Source organism: Poecilia reticulata, linkage group LG23, assembly GCF_000633615.1.
Source record: "Poecilia reticulata strain Guanapo linkage group LG23, Guppy_female_1.0+MT, whole genome shotgun sequence".
Lineage (NCBI taxonomy): Eukaryota > Metazoa > Chordata > Actinopteri > Cyprinodontiformes > Poeciliidae > Poecilia > Poecilia reticulata.
The window spans coordinates 13,521,868-13,538,415 of record NC_024353.1 but is presented as its reverse complement, the minus strand read 5'-3'; the positions used below and the strand labels follow the sequence as shown (position 1 = coordinate 13,538,415).

Here is a 16,548-nt window from a genome sequence, read left to right as displayed (position 1 = left end):
ACTAAGTTGGGCAAAAGGGTGAGAACAAAAATGCATACACCTCAACCTATTGTTTATTCAGATCGATTAGAGTCTTTCACTGGCTGAAATATTTTAGAACCATTAGGAAAATTAAGAGCTACATAAATCTAAAATTGAAAACTATTTTTCCAGAACTTTTTTTCCGAGGTTGGAGCTGAGTGGTAACTCCACCAGTGCCGACTGATGTCCTTCTCATCGACTAAGAGTGGAAAATAAACTGCAATTGCGGAATAAAAACTGTTAATTTATCCAATAATACTACAATAAACGATTGTGTCACAGTGGATACATTTCATAATTTTTTTATCATTTTGAAACTGTCTCAGATGTTTTAATCCCTGCATAACTGAACCTGTGTGCCTTAAACCAAAGGAAATTTTCCCTGGGTGAAATTCCCAGGGTGGCGTTGTTGGGCAATCTATTAAAGCTAAATCTTCACCAAATCAGTGTCGCCACATTTTGGCGCTGTTGGCAGGAGTGTCACTACACTATTGCCATGGCAACGCACACAGCCGGTGGAGCCGGTGTTCTAACCATCTGTGCTACTTATCAATCTGTCCTACCTTGTGGTAATGTGCATGTGCACACTAATCCTACATCACACACTGCTTACTCAGCACATTTCTTATAGATACAAACTACCTGTGGAAGTTTTGTTTCATCAAAGATTAAAATAATCTTTATGTAATTTATTTATACCTGGCTTTCGTTAAGCTGCTGTATTAGTTCATGTTTTAAGTTTACATGACATACTTCACTTTTTAAAAAAAAAATTACATTTTTAATTGACCTGGCCTAGAACGCTGTCATCACCATCTGACAAAAATAAATAAAAAATAATTTTTAATGACCCTATTAGTGATATCTTTACTCATTTTGCAGACAAATGCTTCTCAAAAAACAAAATAAATATTATTTAAAACAAAAAACTACAAAAAGTCCATCTGACAGAGTAGACACTGCATGACGGTGTTGACACAGAACTGAAAGTGGTGACAAACTAGTGAGTAAAAAGAAAAACTTGATACATGTGAAGTAATGCAATTTATGTAAATTACATTAAAATGAATTAATTGCACATTTAAGTGAGATTTGACAAGAATTTCACTGAAAGTGTCAAAAACTCTGATGGAGTTGACATCTGACAGAGTTGACGAAATGCCAAACTATCTCAATTTATATGATGCAATTCTGAAGGAGGCCATGTTCTAGTTCATCAGGTCCATGAAATCTTTACATTATACCAAAATTTAGCTTTTATTTCACACAATTTCATAAAAGTTTTGTAAATTGTCAGTTATGGTGTTGACACATCATGGTTGTGACAAAAAACTTAGGAATAAAAAGAAGAAAAAACTAAAGAATAACTTAAGCTAACCAGAGCTCACTAGCCCTCTTAGCAAAGGAAGAGAAATGAAATGGTCATGGGGTCCTCAGAAGTTCTGGTGCCCCCCAATAATGCCTGATTTTTTTTTTTTTACATTCTTTTCATTTCTGACGGTGTTGACAAAAACTAGGGACAAATTTCAATGGAGTTGGAAAATATATAAAAATTACTTTTAATTCATTTTATTGATACTTTTATAATTATATGACTACTTATACTTAATTGTCATAATATATAATTTTAGTATTTCTTTAATTGTATTAAACTATTATAATGAATTGAGTTCTGCTCCTGGACAAGGGCTTTAACAGTCATCATCCACCGACTACAATGTTTAAAATAAAAAAAATATTCAGCAAATACCTGGAAAATATACATTGTTGTGCTGACATGACCCAGGTTAGTTTAGTCAGATATTTGAAAAAATTATATTTTGTGTATATTTTATTCAAATTTTGTGCTTTATCCATAGGACCTGTTTTGTCCCTATTCTCAAGAATCACTGATTTAACATGTCTCTATCTCTGACCACACTTAACAGATGAGTCAGTCAACAGCAGCGCTATCTGCATACCAGCATAACCCCTCCCCTCTGTCCCAGTGAAAAAGGAGAGCAACACTGTGTCCAATGACAAGCTAGTTAGCATCATTACAGGGAATCTATGTGGATTTTTCCTGTTTCTCTACTCTTTTTACAGTTACACAACAAAAACAATGTATTTATTACTCAAAAATTAAAACAATCTTTACAAAATTTTCCATTAGCACACTTAGCAGTGAGTGAATGAGGTTTATTGACAGCGCTACGGCCGTAGTCCTGGCAGTGTTGCAGTACTCAAGATCGGTCTTGGTCTCAAGACCATTTTTTGATGGTCTCTGTCTAGTCTCGGTCTCGGGAGCTGAGGACTCAGCCAGGATTTTATTTCAAGATCAGTCAAGACCGCAACTGTGGAAATATCACTAAACTTACAGCATACTGTCGAGTTTATTTGTTAACATCTTTGTTTTAAGTGTTTCTGTTACTCCCCCCACAATTTTCACTCACACACAGTGCTCCCAGACATGCGCAGAGGTTTTCTGAAAGGCAGATGTCTGTCTAATCGTCAGTAATAGAATAGCGCTGCATAAATCATAAGAAATCCGATGGCGACAGCTAACTCAGCAGCACTTTGCTTTCTCAGACGGTGGGAATACGTGCGGAGGTGTTTAGTAATGTGTCACCTATATGGGACAACAACAGTGTCCAAAAGTCTGCAATATAGTGCATTGACATTCATGAACGATCCGATTCTTCTGAATGACTCTTTACTAAGAAGATAGAACTGGAGCCTCCCCATCATGATTTTATTTAATTATATACATTGATATTTATTTAATTAGCAAATAAATAAAACACAAACGAAAGAGCACGCAGAGCATGCACATTTCTCTTTGATTGTTTTTGTCACCTGTCGTAGCAGACATTACAGCACTACATGTATGTGCTTCCTGGCTTTCTGCAGCGGGAGAGAGGGTGAGAACAGTCACGGTGAGCACCTTCTGCTTGGTTACTTCTTGCTTGTTGCTCCTTGGTCAGTGTTCATAGTTGAGCTTTGTTTATAGTTAATGCATTGCCTCGGTTGCTATGTTTAATGGTGCAGACAGTGGTGGTTTCTGACATGAATAATATGGGCAAATGCCCAGGGCGTTATCTTTTTAGGGATGCATTAGACCACTGCGATGCATTAGACCAATAATATTGGTTAAATTTATTTCAGCTCTAAGTATTTAATGGATAAATGGAATTTATGAATTCACCTTGCTGACTCTTTTTCAACCTCATACATCACAAACTTGACATGGAGAATGGATGATTCTCAGTGTTTTTATGGGAATGTGGGTCTTTCAGATCAATTTGAGAAGCAATTTTGATCATATTTTACATTTTATTGTGTCATGTACTGCGGGGCGCTGGTCTTGGTCTTGACTCGACCTCTCTCGGTCTTGGTCTTGGCTTGGTCACGGACCCTAAAAGTCTTGGTCTTGTCTCGGTCTCGATACACTCTGATCTTGGTCTTGTCTTGGTCTCAGGTTAGGTGGCCTTGACTACAACACTGCCTCCTGGTTCTGATTGGTGGTTTTTGGTCAGAATGATGAATTTCTTTAGACAGCAGTAGCAGCTCAGGGAGGAGGTGGCAGTGTTGTGGTCAAGACCACCTAACCCAAGACCGAGAAAAGATCAAGACTTTAAGGGTCCAAGACCAAGTCAAGACCAAGACCAGCGCCCCGCAGTACATGACACAATAAAATGCGAAATATGACCAAAATTGCTAATCAAATTGATCTGAAAGATTCACATTCCCATAAAAATGCCTAGATATTAAAATACTTAGAGCTGAAATAAATTTAACCAATATTAAAAGCAGAATTAACTCTTTGTTCTGCTTATCTAAAAACATAACACCCTGGGCATTTGCCCATATGATTCATGTCAGAAATATCCACTGTCTGCACCGTCTGCTTACCGTCAAGGCAATTGAGGCAATGCCTTGACGGTAAACAACACTCAGCAATGAACACTTACCAAAGAGCAACAAGCAAAAAGTAACCAAGCACAAGCCGCTCACCATGATTGTTCTCTCATACTGCATGAAGCCAGACAGCACAATGCTGTAATGTCTGCCATTGTGGCAGACATAAAGCCCAGTTCACACTACACGATTTTTGCCCTTACAACTAAGATTGTCGCTTGCGAGTATCTTAACCGATCATTCTGCAGTGTGTGGTGTGTTACGACTGATTGGGTCCAATCGGTAGAAGGTTGAGACCGCTCCCATCTGAAATCGGACATATTCAACATGTTGGATTGTCTTGGCCGATTATCGCAGCGTGTGGTGTTTTCCCTGACTGGTAGCGAGAAAGCAGCGTGTTGAATGTGACGGGTAGCCAATCAGAAAACACGGATTCCCCTCCATACTTTCCCTTCAGAAAGCACGGAGAGGAACCCCAAACAGCTAACATGGCGCAACACAGAGTCCAGCGGACATCAAAGATGATATGTGAAAACAACATTAATGTTTATTCAACATTTTGTGCAAAGAATATAGAAATGACAAGGAGAGGAGTTGGAGCGAAATTGCTTCCCACGGGTCGTTTTTCAGCTGTTCATCGTTAACGTGACATAAATAGGTTATAACAATAAGGTTGTTCATTCAGTCAGGGCTTGATGCTTACAGAATGTAGTTATCACTCGTAAAACATTGATTAATGCCTGGTTTTAAAATTAGTTAACTGGACTTGTAGCCATTATTTTGTGCATATTGCTCTCAATGTAATTGTAAACATTAAAACAGCAAATACTAATTAACCGATGAAGCTTAAAGTAACGACAGAACAGAAAATAATCTGAACACACAAATATAGACGAAAAAACTTAACTTTAAAAAAAATAGGGTTGCCGTATGCCCCTTTTCTTTTTGTTACATCTATTAAGTTTAAAATAAGCTCACAAGCTGTCGCTATTGCTTCTACGTTGTCAGGCATGTTTGTTTACTCTAAATTCACGGGTGTTATAGTGGGATTTTCCTGTATTTTCGGTCAGGAATCTGAATGTCGGTGAGAAATCAGTTTGTGTATGGTGTGTTGCTCTTGCCGTGTGGCTGGTTGAACATCACGCACTCCACGATTGGGCCCGATCGAATACGTTATTTTACAATTTTGGTCGGCTTGTGTGTGGTCTCTCAGGTTTTGAAAATCGGCCAACAATTCTAAAATAGTGTAGTGTGACCTGGGCTTTACAGCTGCCACTTTGAACAAAAGCAATAAATGAGCAATGCTCTGTTTGTGCAAGCTCTTTTGTTCTTGTATTTTATTTACTTGCTAATTAAATAAATGTATATAATTACTAGAAGTGTGCCGATCGATCGGTCACTGATCATAATCAACCGATTTTCGTGAAAAAGTGCATGCTCGGTGATCGGCGATCATTGGCTCTTGTTGCCGATACCGATCACCTGCATCTCATTTCGCAGCCTGCCTGTGCAGCTGGTCTCCTCTTTTCTTCACACTGCGCAAACGCGCAGCAACAAATCCCAAGCGATGTGTAACTATAACGCACTGAGTGAATGGGGAAGTTTGCGTGTTGCCGCTGAAAATTGAAGCACGTCAAAATGCATCAACACAACGAAGCTAAAACAACATAAAAACAATGKCATACTTGACGGAGTTTGGCTACATCGAGGCTCACTGCAGTAAAAAAGACATATGGAGGATCAGATAGCAGGTAAAGCAGCGCACAGCTACAAACACTCACCCGGATTAGCATGAGGTCAGAAAGCTAAAAAATAACCCTCAAAATTATTTAAGTCTTTGAGCTGCGATGTAAGACGCTGGTTCTGCTCTCGCTGTTGAACCGCTGCTACACGCTAAAAGTAGTAATATTTCATAGACGGAGCGCCGCTTCTGCTCCACCTGGTAGTGACTCTAACACCGGCTGCAGCATCTAACCTAAAAGAAATACATTTTACATACATATTAAAACTTTTGCTGTCCTAACATGAGACAGATAATCTCTGAAAAAAATAATTGATCTCCTCCCTGCTCTGCATAATTACTCCGCTCAGTCAGAAACAGCCACTAAGAACTAGCAGTAATCAGTTAGCCGCCATGCTATCAGGAAGTTTTCATTCAGTAACTCTGGATTGTTTATKGTAATGGAATCTGTATTTGCCTTTGAATGTTAAGTTTTATACTTGAATTTTTTTGGCAATGTTGAGAGGTTTTATTTTGGCTCTTTGCATTATTTAGCCTCTTCAGAGCCTTCAAATGTTATCAGTCTGTTAAAGAAAGTATTACCAATAGCAGTACAATTTGCAGAATGCCTGTTTTGTTTAGTTTTCTTCTTGGAAAAAGTTATTAAAAACAAGTTTTTGTCTAAATTAAGGTGAATTCATGGTTCCTTTTTCCACATAATGTAACGGGTAGTGTTTATGATTAAAAAACAATAATAATTATGTGATCGGTACCGGTGAACGGTATCGGTGATGTTGAGGAATATAATTATGTTAATAGTTAAAAGTTGTGTTAATTCACATTAAGATATGTTTTACTGAAAAGGAATGTGTTATGTTGTGCTGGTTCAACACCAAATAAGGTGTTGTACGAGACATTCCTGGCAGGCAAGGGACTCAGCCAGAGTCTCTGTTTGGACAGATAAGAACTAACAGTCTGACTAATGGTCCTCTGAGGGAGCAGATTTAACTTCCACGAGGTCGGCCCAGAATTCTCGGAACTTCCAACACACACTCAATGTAAAACAGAGCCAGAAGCCAGATTCAGAACGTCATTGGTCAGATGGTTTCCAATACACAACAGCAGACTGAAAGCGGTATAAATGCTCAAAGCCAGAAGCGGAAGGGAAGACATTTGGATTCTGAGACGATGAAAATGACATGATGAAAATGTAATATGTGATTCCGCAGATGTGCATTAAATGTCTTCCTGGTTGTCAGTGAGCCGGAGAGAATGGAGTTTTGTGTATCGTCTCTTAATTCATGAGTTTAGCACCTTTGAATTCCTCCATAGTGATTGGCCCTCATGGGTGATAGGTATCGGTATCGGCAGGAAAAATCCTGATCGGCACATCTCTAATAATTACATAAAATAATAGCTACTGCAGTGTATGCTGAGCATTACAAGAACAAAGAATGGCTCTCAGTGAGGCTCCAGTCCTATCTTCTTGGTAAAGAGAAGTTCAGAAGACTCGGATCGCTCGTGAATGTCACATCACTATTTTGCAGACTTTTGGACACAGTGTTGTCCCATATAAGCAACACTTTAGTCCGCACAATAATTCTGCACAGTGAGTGACTTTTTTTTCCATCACAAATACTTATTCATGTCATTACATCACGTCAACGGAGCTTACCGTCTTTTCTAAGCGACGGAAAAAATTAGACGTACGCCCCACCGTCTATGAAAGCGAAGCACTGCTGTGGCCATCGGATTTCTTATGATTTATGCAGCGCTATTCTATTATTGATGATCAGACAGACTGCTGCTCATTGAAAGCCAATACGCATGTCTTGGAGCGCCGAGTGCGAGTGAAAGGTGGTGGGAGTGGGAGGGGCAGAAACACGTAATTGGTGAGTCACGTTATTGCTTGGATTTTAATCAGTGCATTTTGTATCCAGTGAAAACAAGCATGTTAACAAATAAACTGGACAGTATGCTGTAAGTTTAGTAATATTTTCACAGTTGCGGTCTTGACTGCAACTGTCAAGACCGCAACTTGAATTTGCACCCAAGACCTCAGCACCCTCAGCACCCGAGGTCTCGGGTGCTGAGCACCCGAGACCGAGACAAGACTGAGACCAAATGTGGTCGAGTCCGAGACGACACTAAAAAATGGTCTCGAGACCAAGACCGATCTCGAGTACTACAACACTGGGAGATGGAGGAGATTTATCTTTTTTTCGCTCTGACAAATAAAGAAGGAACAGCTTATCCTGCTCTCTCTCATTCTTACTGATAACTTTGTGAGTTATTTTTTAAGTCAGTTTTTATAGTTATATTTACATTATCAACATCATAACTGGATTACTTCAAACATAAGGACTGTGAGATTTTCTTACTTGTTTTTTCACCTCCAAGTTTAACCAGGGCAAAATGCCTCCGGCCGACCCCAGGGACATTTGCAGTATTATACAATGACTTCAATCTATTGAAATGAAGATTTAACGGCTGGAGGTGAAYTTTGAGATMAACACTACCTGTGGAAATGAAACAACTCTTTCTCAAATCAACGGATAGGTCGTACACCCCGCACCAAGCAGCTCACCCTGGAACGCTCAGGGCGCCAAGCCGAAACAGAAGTCTCACACTGTGGATCCCATAAGAAGACTAACAGGGAGAACCCCTCACCTGGATGAATCAGTGTGGCAGGCTCTGAGCCGAAACCCACCATCAACTTCAACACCTGCTCCGCCAAAGAATAGCAAACAAGCAGCTGGAACTAAAACGGCTCCACCGACCCCGCTCCCAAGGACAAAGCGACCAGCCCAAGCCTCAAAACATTCCGACTCCGTGGGAATCCCACTGAAAAACAGATTTTATGCACTCAAACCTTAGCCTCAGAATAAAAACCCACCTTCAAACATCAACAATGAGGCTAGACCAACACATCCACCCCCCCAAAGCTCCGAAGGACAAAGTGACCACCAGGAAAATGAAAGGTATGCCAAGAGTGCTTATTGTTGGAGATGAGGCAGTAAATGGAATCAGTCATGTTTGCAATCCCAAGAAAACTAGAGTGGTTATTTGGTGACACTGTATCTGATTTGACTCGCAAAGTGCTCTCTCTAACCACTGATCAGCCAAATATTGAGACTTTAGCTCAGTGACCTTCATCGATAACCTCTGAATCTATTGGCAGCGCTTTCACCTCTATGGGAGAGGCGAGCGCAATCTTAAACATGGAATAAGGCTGCTCACTGCAAACATTTTTCATTTTATCAACAAGAACAACAATATGACCATCGCTTCAGAACAGGCTCAAGGATGTCTGACTAGGATGGAACCCTCCGCTTATCAGAAGCAAAGTGTCCCAAAACAAACTGATAAAACATTGACTGGGGACAGAGCGACTGGTTCCCCTTCTCCTTCCCCCCTTCCTCATCCTCCCCCCCCTCCCTCATCTTTCCCCCCTCCCTCCTTCTTCCCCCCTCCCTCTCTGCTCCTGCACTCACTCACAAGATACCTTTGAAGAAATATCTTCCGGACCAGAGTTTCTCAAATTTACGGATGGAATGAATCAACAGGTTCGCCTCGGCACGACTCTCCTTAGCGCTAACATAGCAGACCTCACTTCATCTAAGGATCAACAGGTTCGCCTGGGCCCGACTCTCTGCATTTCTGAGGTCTGAGATATTATCTTTACACCCGTCTTCCTCCAGAATGTGTCTGGTCCCCCGGCACTCCAAAACAGGACATTACCTGTCCGGATCACTACAAGACAAGTTACAAAAAACAGAAATACAAAAAAACAGCGGTCTTAATTCAAACCTCAGACTGACCCCCTGCCTAAAGGAACCTCAGATTGAAGAAGCCTCCAAGTCACTTAACCTGGCTCTTTTAAATACCAGATCTCTCTGTGCTAAAGCTTTATTAATTAATGATTTCATCACCTAGCATAATATTGATGTTTTATTTCTGACAGAAACATGGTTGAGTGACAATAATGAACCAATCGTACTAATTGAATCAGCGTCTCCTACGTACAATTTTTTACGTGAGAATAGAAAACACAAAAAAGGAGGAGGCGTGGCTTCAATATTTAAGAATATCATAAATTGTAGTAAAATGTCATTGGGTAATTTCATGTCTTTTGAGTATCTTAGAATTGAGGTAAAAGGCCATAAACAAACTTTTACACTAACTTTATACAAAACTCCAACATATGTGGAAAATTTCTTTATGGACTTGTATGAGCTTCTATCTCTCATATGCATTGATTATGATTGTTTAATAGTTGACGGTGATTTCAACATTCATGTTGTTAACCACCAAGACCGAGGGGCAAAAAAGCTCTGTAATATATTAGAGAGTTTTGGTCTAACACAACATGTCAAACAAGCAACACGCACTCATGGACACAAACTGGACCTGGTTATCAGTGTGAATATTTCCAATGTTTCTGTAACTGATGTCGCCCTGTTGGATCACTTTGCTGTTATCTTTGACAGTTCTTTATCCGTTAACCCACTTGGACAAAAAGCTACTATCACAAAACGTACTTTCACAGAAAACACAGCAGAAATATTTAATCAAATCTACTCTTCTTCCTCACTCTTAAGTTATAATGACGTAGATAAGTTGGTAGATGATTTTCAGTGCAAACTTTCAGATATCATTGATTACATTGCCCCAATTAAAGTGAAAGTTGTGACTGGTAGGAAGAAATCTCCATGGAGAAATGCACAAACAGTTCAATCTGCAAGACAACTCTGCCGTAGGGCTGAACGGAAATGGTGTAAAGCTCAACTGCATGTTTATTATGACTAAGGTTGTAGTGATACAATAATCTCACGGTACGATACGATACACAATATTATGCTCACAATACGATATATATTGCGATATTCTGCAAACAATACAATTCAATACACCTTTGCAATTTTCTGAAAGATTTTAGAAGGACAGAGTGATTTTGGTGACATTTTGTGACTGTTATAGAGTTGAATTGAATTAATTTAACTGAAAACTGATTAAAAGCACCAACTACACAATACCTGGTTGATTGATTGAAAAACACCATGAAAAAACTTTAATCTGCTTGTTATTTAGCACAAAAAGTAATTTCAACAGCCAACAGAGACCTGAAAACCATCAATAGCCATCGATATTTATGGCTACTGATGACTGATTGGCTTTTGGAAGAGCAAAGGGGGTGGGGGGAATTCATGCAATTATTTTTCGACTGGAGCAAAAATGATCTGCTCTGGTCAAAGTGTGGGTGAGCATTTGGTTCGACCCATAAACGTACATGGGCCCGATGTCTTTTTTTCTTTCATCAACGCCATTAGAAAGAAAACATTGTCACAGTTCAATAAATGGTGACAAATACAGAAATCTCATTTAATTTCTAGGCAGAATTGGTTCAGACTTGGACCAGATCAGAGTCAAAGCCTTTTTTCAGATGTCAGACCGGTTCCTGATCCCAACCCGACCCGAAGCTGCCGCATGTGCATAAACCGTTATGATCTGGAGCTTTTTGGTCCAGATCTCAATACTGTAGGTTTTATCTGTACCTCTGTCTGCATATAAACACAGAGAGGTGTCAGTGACAGATTGTCAGGGTTGTGTGCAATCTCTGTAAATGTTTGGCGGGACCAGCGGACGGGCAGAGCAGGGCCGTAAAGTGTCGGGGGGGGAGGCCCCCCCAGTTCCGGCGCCTCTATGATCATTGCATAGCAGTATTATGATCCTTGTGTGATGCATTAGCTCATGAAAGCGATTTCTGAAGCAGGTTCTCTGGTCTTAACATTACAATGAAGTCATTGAATTGTTTCTTTATCTCTCCTGGCTTCTAGTGAAGAAGACACTTGTGCCTGCTGTCTAGTCTTCTGTCTGCTCTGTAACCAAGTAGATTATCAAACTATGTGATCGGACGAAAAAAGATACTATGCGATTCATTGCACACCAACTGAAACATTTCAGGTCTTTTATTGTTTTAATACTGATGATTTTGGCATACAGCTCATGAAAACCCAAAATTCCTATCTCAAAGAATTTGCATATTTCATCCGACCAATCAAAGAAAAGTGTTTTAATACCAAAAAAGTCAAACTTCAAATAATTATGTTTAGTTATGCACTCAATACTTGGTCAGAAATCCTTTTGCAGAAATGGCTGCTTCAATGCAGCGTGGCATGGAGGCAATCAGCCTGTGGCACTGCTGAGGTGTTATGGAGGCCCAGGATGCTTCGATAGCAGCCTTAAGCTCATCCAGGGTGTTGGGTCTTACGTCTCTCAACTTTGTCTTCACAATATCCCACAGATTCTCTATGGGGTTCAGGTCAGGAAAGTTGGCAAGCCAATTGAGTACAGTAATACCATGGTCAGTAAACCATTTACCAGTGGTTTTGGCACTGTGAGCAGGTGCCAGGTCGTGCTGAAAAATTAAATCTTCATCTCCATAGACCTTTTCAGCAGATGGAAGCATGGAGTGCTTTAAAATCTCCTGATAGCTGCTGCATTGACTCTGCCCTTGATAAAACACAGTGGACCAACACCAGCAGCTGACATGGCACCCCAGACTATCACTGACTGTGGGTACTTGACACTGGACTTCTGACATTTTGGCATTTCCGTCTCCCCAGTCTTCCTCCAGACTCTGGTACCTTGATTTTCGAATGACATGCAAGATTTTCTTTCATCCGAAAAAAGTACTTTGGACCACTGAGCAACAGTCTAGTGCCGCTTCTCTGTAGCCCAGGTCAGGCTCTTCTGCTGCTGTTTCTGGTTCAAAAGTGGCTTGACCTTTGACTTGGGGAATGCGGCACCTGTAGCCCATTTCCTGCACACACCTGTGCACTGTGGCTCCGGATGTTTCTACTCTAGACTTAGTCCACTGCTTCCGCAGGTCCCCTAAGGTCTGGAATAGGTTCTTCTCCACAATCTTCCTCAGGGTCCGGTCACCTCTTCTTGTTGTGCAGCGTTTTCTGCCACATTTTTTCCTTCACACAGAGGTGCCTTGATACAACACTCTGCGAACAGCCTATTCGTTATTTCTTTCTGTGTTCTTGCTTGAGGGTGTCAATGATGGCTTTTGGACAGCAGTCAGGTCGGCAGTCTTACCCATGATTGCGGTTCTGAGTAATGAAGCAAGTTGAGAGTTTTTAAAAGGCTCAGGAATCTTTTGCAGGTCTTTTGAGTTACTTCGTTGATTCAGATGATTAGGTTCATTGCTCGTTCAGAGAACCTTTTCATGATATGCTAATTTTTTGAGACAGGGATTTTGGGTTTTCTTGAGTTGTATGCCAAAATCATCAGTATTAAAACAATAAAAGACCTGAAATATTTCAGTTGGTGTGCAATGAATCTAAAATATATGACAGTTTAATTTTTATCATTACATTATGGAAAATAATGAACTTTATCACAATATGCTAATTTTTTGAGAAGAACCTGTATATGATCAAATCTAATTGACACCTCTAAGGGGATGTGATCAACAGTGGACACCTTGAATAGAACCCAGGGTCAGTGCAGAAGTGAGTTAAGTGAAGATCTCAAAGTTGACAAAACCAGGAAGCACAGGTAACACGACACAGACTGGACAATGGCAGGGAGGACAAAACCACGACAAGGATCCGGAAGGAAGCAGGGGACACGGTGAGGTTAAATACACAAGGGCGAGGTTAAACACCTGCGGTATTTAACACAAGCAGTGGTTGCAGGTTCAACCACTGCCACAAGGACTAAGGCCTCAATACATGGGTCGTGCTTTGCCCCTGTGCCAAAACAACACTCTACAATTGCTATTTTCAGAACTTGCTCTATTGTAGATTGACAATCTCCCCTCGGGCGACCAGGCACTGTGTTGGTGACTCCTGCTCTCCAGAGTATACATTTCACCCTCTGCCAATGCAAATTCGGCTCTAGGAACACTGTATAGTAGTTTAACAATTTATAGAGCCGCGTTCCAGATGCAGTTTTCATTACTGCTGGAGATTTCAATCATGTCAACACAGGACAAAAAGTGGGATTTTTGACCCTGTATTCTGATGCAAATGTAGCTAGTCAGCGACAGATATCGACAGCAATCGACAGTCTACATTTTCACTCACGGGAGTCAAGATCTGTCGATTGCGGAATCCTTGGAGGGGGGAGTGGCGGTGCGGGAGAGCGGGCGGGCGGGAGGTGTTAATGACTATTCGTACTTAGCATACGAATAGCCTAGCATATGCAAAGGCGCTTCAGCAGACCCACGTGGATTCTCAGTCATTGGATAAAAAACAATGACATCAGAGTTCATCATTGACATGTGATTGGTTGGTTGATGTGTGCCCATTGGATAGCACTTATGTCTTTATAAATAAACCCTGCCCCAATCATTAACATTTTTAATGCTGTATTTTTAAAAATCTAAATAAAAAATAAATGCTGTATTAAAATATATTCATTTGATATTACTTATATGCAACATGTTCATATATGAGGAACATAAAAGAGACAGAAGATTTTTATTTATTTATTTCATTTTATTTTATTTTTACTGTTTGCACACAAAATAAGACATAAATGCTTGTCCATTCTGGACCATCTGGCAGTGTTTTTTTGTCCAAACATGATCAAACATTATGCTGCGTTCAGGACAGGCCCAACATCTCTCCTGTAGCGTGGACCTGACGTCTCTTCCTGTCTTGTAGTCCTGATGTCACTGAGCTCCTGGTTGGAGGAAGTTGGGGTCCATCCTGACTCCGCCTCATAGCTGCCATCCTCCCAGAATGCCACCTCCTCTGCTGCCAATACTCTCTGCCTTCCTCCATCAGCTGTTAATACAGAACAGACAATCATTATGAGCTACAGGCATATTTTAGTCATWATGAAACTACAGTGAMATTGTTTGGCAACTTCCAGCTTAGTATGCACACATAAGACATTAAAACAAACAAACAATAAAACACATGAATACATTCTTACAAAAAATAMAAACTTTAATGAAAAAGAGAAACACTTGGAAACAATTGGAAGAAAAAAAGAATTAAAAGCAGTTGSTAATAAATAGTAAAACAGTTCAACAAACTCCGAGGCAGATAATTTGCTTTGATGGATTTTAATAAATCACAGTACTTTAATCATTCAAGGAATTGTGACATCTCTAGATTAGTAATAAATCTTACCTGCTTCTTTCTTTAGCTACATCTGGATGACTGGCAGTAGGTCCTGGATGCAGCTGGAAAACATTTTTGTGCATTGTCAATACATAGCATAATTACATTATGTACATAAACAATATTGAAGCATAAAATATCATCAACATTCTAAAATAGTAGCATCTCTGTCCTCATGGACATCAGAACGTTCCTGAAGAGTCTGATTGACACAAATGTGACTCCCATTCTGTGGAGTCTGTGGAAATAAATGTACAATAAAAAAAATATTGTAGCAAATATGTCACTTTCTCAAAAATACATAAGTAAATAAGTTAAAATTATTCTCAACCAACCATTATACTGTTGGGAATCAACGCAGTGATTATACATACCGACCTCATGACTTTGTCCTCAGATCCGTCCTCCGTCCGCCATTTTGTAGATCTCTACTGCTTTCCACACTCTGCCTTGCTGTACTGCGTTATAACAAAATAAATAAAATAACGGGAAGGTCAGTTTTCCTTACAAATATACGAGTGTTCACTATTCACTGTGAAATCATCATTTCATGTGAAATCATAACTTACTGAATTTCTCTTCGTCCTGATGGACTCCGCAAGAGCTCCTCTGCACCGTGGTCTGAGGTCTGGCTGGTACGGCTTGGCCATTTTTCAGGTCTGAAAAAATCAAAGATGATGCGAGTATTTTTAAGAGTTCAGAACATCACATGTAATAGAGATTACAATACAAAATCTCACCCTACACTTGTTTCGGCATTAAGAAAACAAACAAAGCAACTCGCCTCTCTGCACGTGTAAATTATAAAAGCTTTCTTACCGTGAGTTCGGTCTTGTTGGACCGCCGCGGTGTCATCTGTTGTTTTCCACCGGAACATTGCTTAATATCAAAACGATACTGAAAAATTAACTCCGTGAAATAGGACACCATTTCACACAACGCACGGGTATTTTCGTTCATGTTGGGTGTAGCAGTTAGCACTCGTTACCACCAGTCCAAATCTTCCTCTGGAGTTTAATGGCGGCTGCTTGACCGACTATGAAAGCGCATTACTGCCACCAACTGGACTGGAGTGTTAAATGAAAGTTGACAGAAAAAAATACATTCTAAAAGTCATTTTTTCAAAAGTTACGTGACAGTATATTTTATTTTTATTATAATTGCTAAAATGTTTTTAGATGTATATATGTTTATTTACTCAATTCTACTTTGAGCTGTCTCCTTTTTAGTTTATACAGAATATGATTCATAATCCGTGAGTTATGAATGCTTAACTAACAAAACTTTAAAAAAAAGAATACAAATGTTTATACTCTATCAGAAGGTATCACATACTTCTAACTATTTTGTTCTTCAAATTAAATTGAGAGTATGCCTGTCGCGATAAACGATAAATCAATTAATCGGGCGATAAAAAAACCTATCGAGATCATTTTAATTATCGTCTCTTCCTGCCTTTTTTTCTTTCTGTTGATGACGAATGAAAAAGGCTCAGCTCCGGTGCTCTCCACTGACCCTCCCTTCCTCATTTCCTTAGTCTAATGTCCAGCGCACATTACACGAGTTGTCGGCCCATTTTCAAACCCTGAGAGACACATTAGCCGACAGAAATTCTAGGTGTAACGGTTCGATCGAGTTTGTCGTGCCGTGTGATGTCCAGCCACATGGGCACAAAATAACGGCTGCAAGTCCAGTTAACTAATTTTAAAATCAGGCATTAATCAATGCTTTACTAGAATCTACCTGTGATGCATGTGGCTATAGAGT

At 40.0% G+C, this 16,548-nt stretch overlaps 1 protein-coding gene and 1 long non-coding RNA gene across 3 annotated transcripts in view; both read right to left on the bottom strand.

Annotated features, from left to right (window-relative positions):
- Positions 1-16,548, bottom strand: part of large1 (LARGE xylosyl- and glucuronyltransferase 1) — a 127,457-nt gene that overhangs the window by 55,947 nt on the left and 54,962 nt on the right. The gene's annotated exons all lie outside the window — the stretch shown is intronic.
- Positions 14,804-15,528, bottom strand: LOC103459553 (uncharacterized). 2 transcript variants are annotated; one of them, XR_532771.2, is made up of 3 exons: positions 15,351-15,528; positions 15,156-15,239; positions 14,804-14,843 (listed from the first exon to the last, which is right to left on the bottom strand). It is a non-coding gene; the product is annotated as an uncharacterized LOC103459553 (long non-coding RNA). The 2 variants fall into 2 exon arrangements; XR_532770.2 differs by having other exon boundaries at positions 15,160-15,239.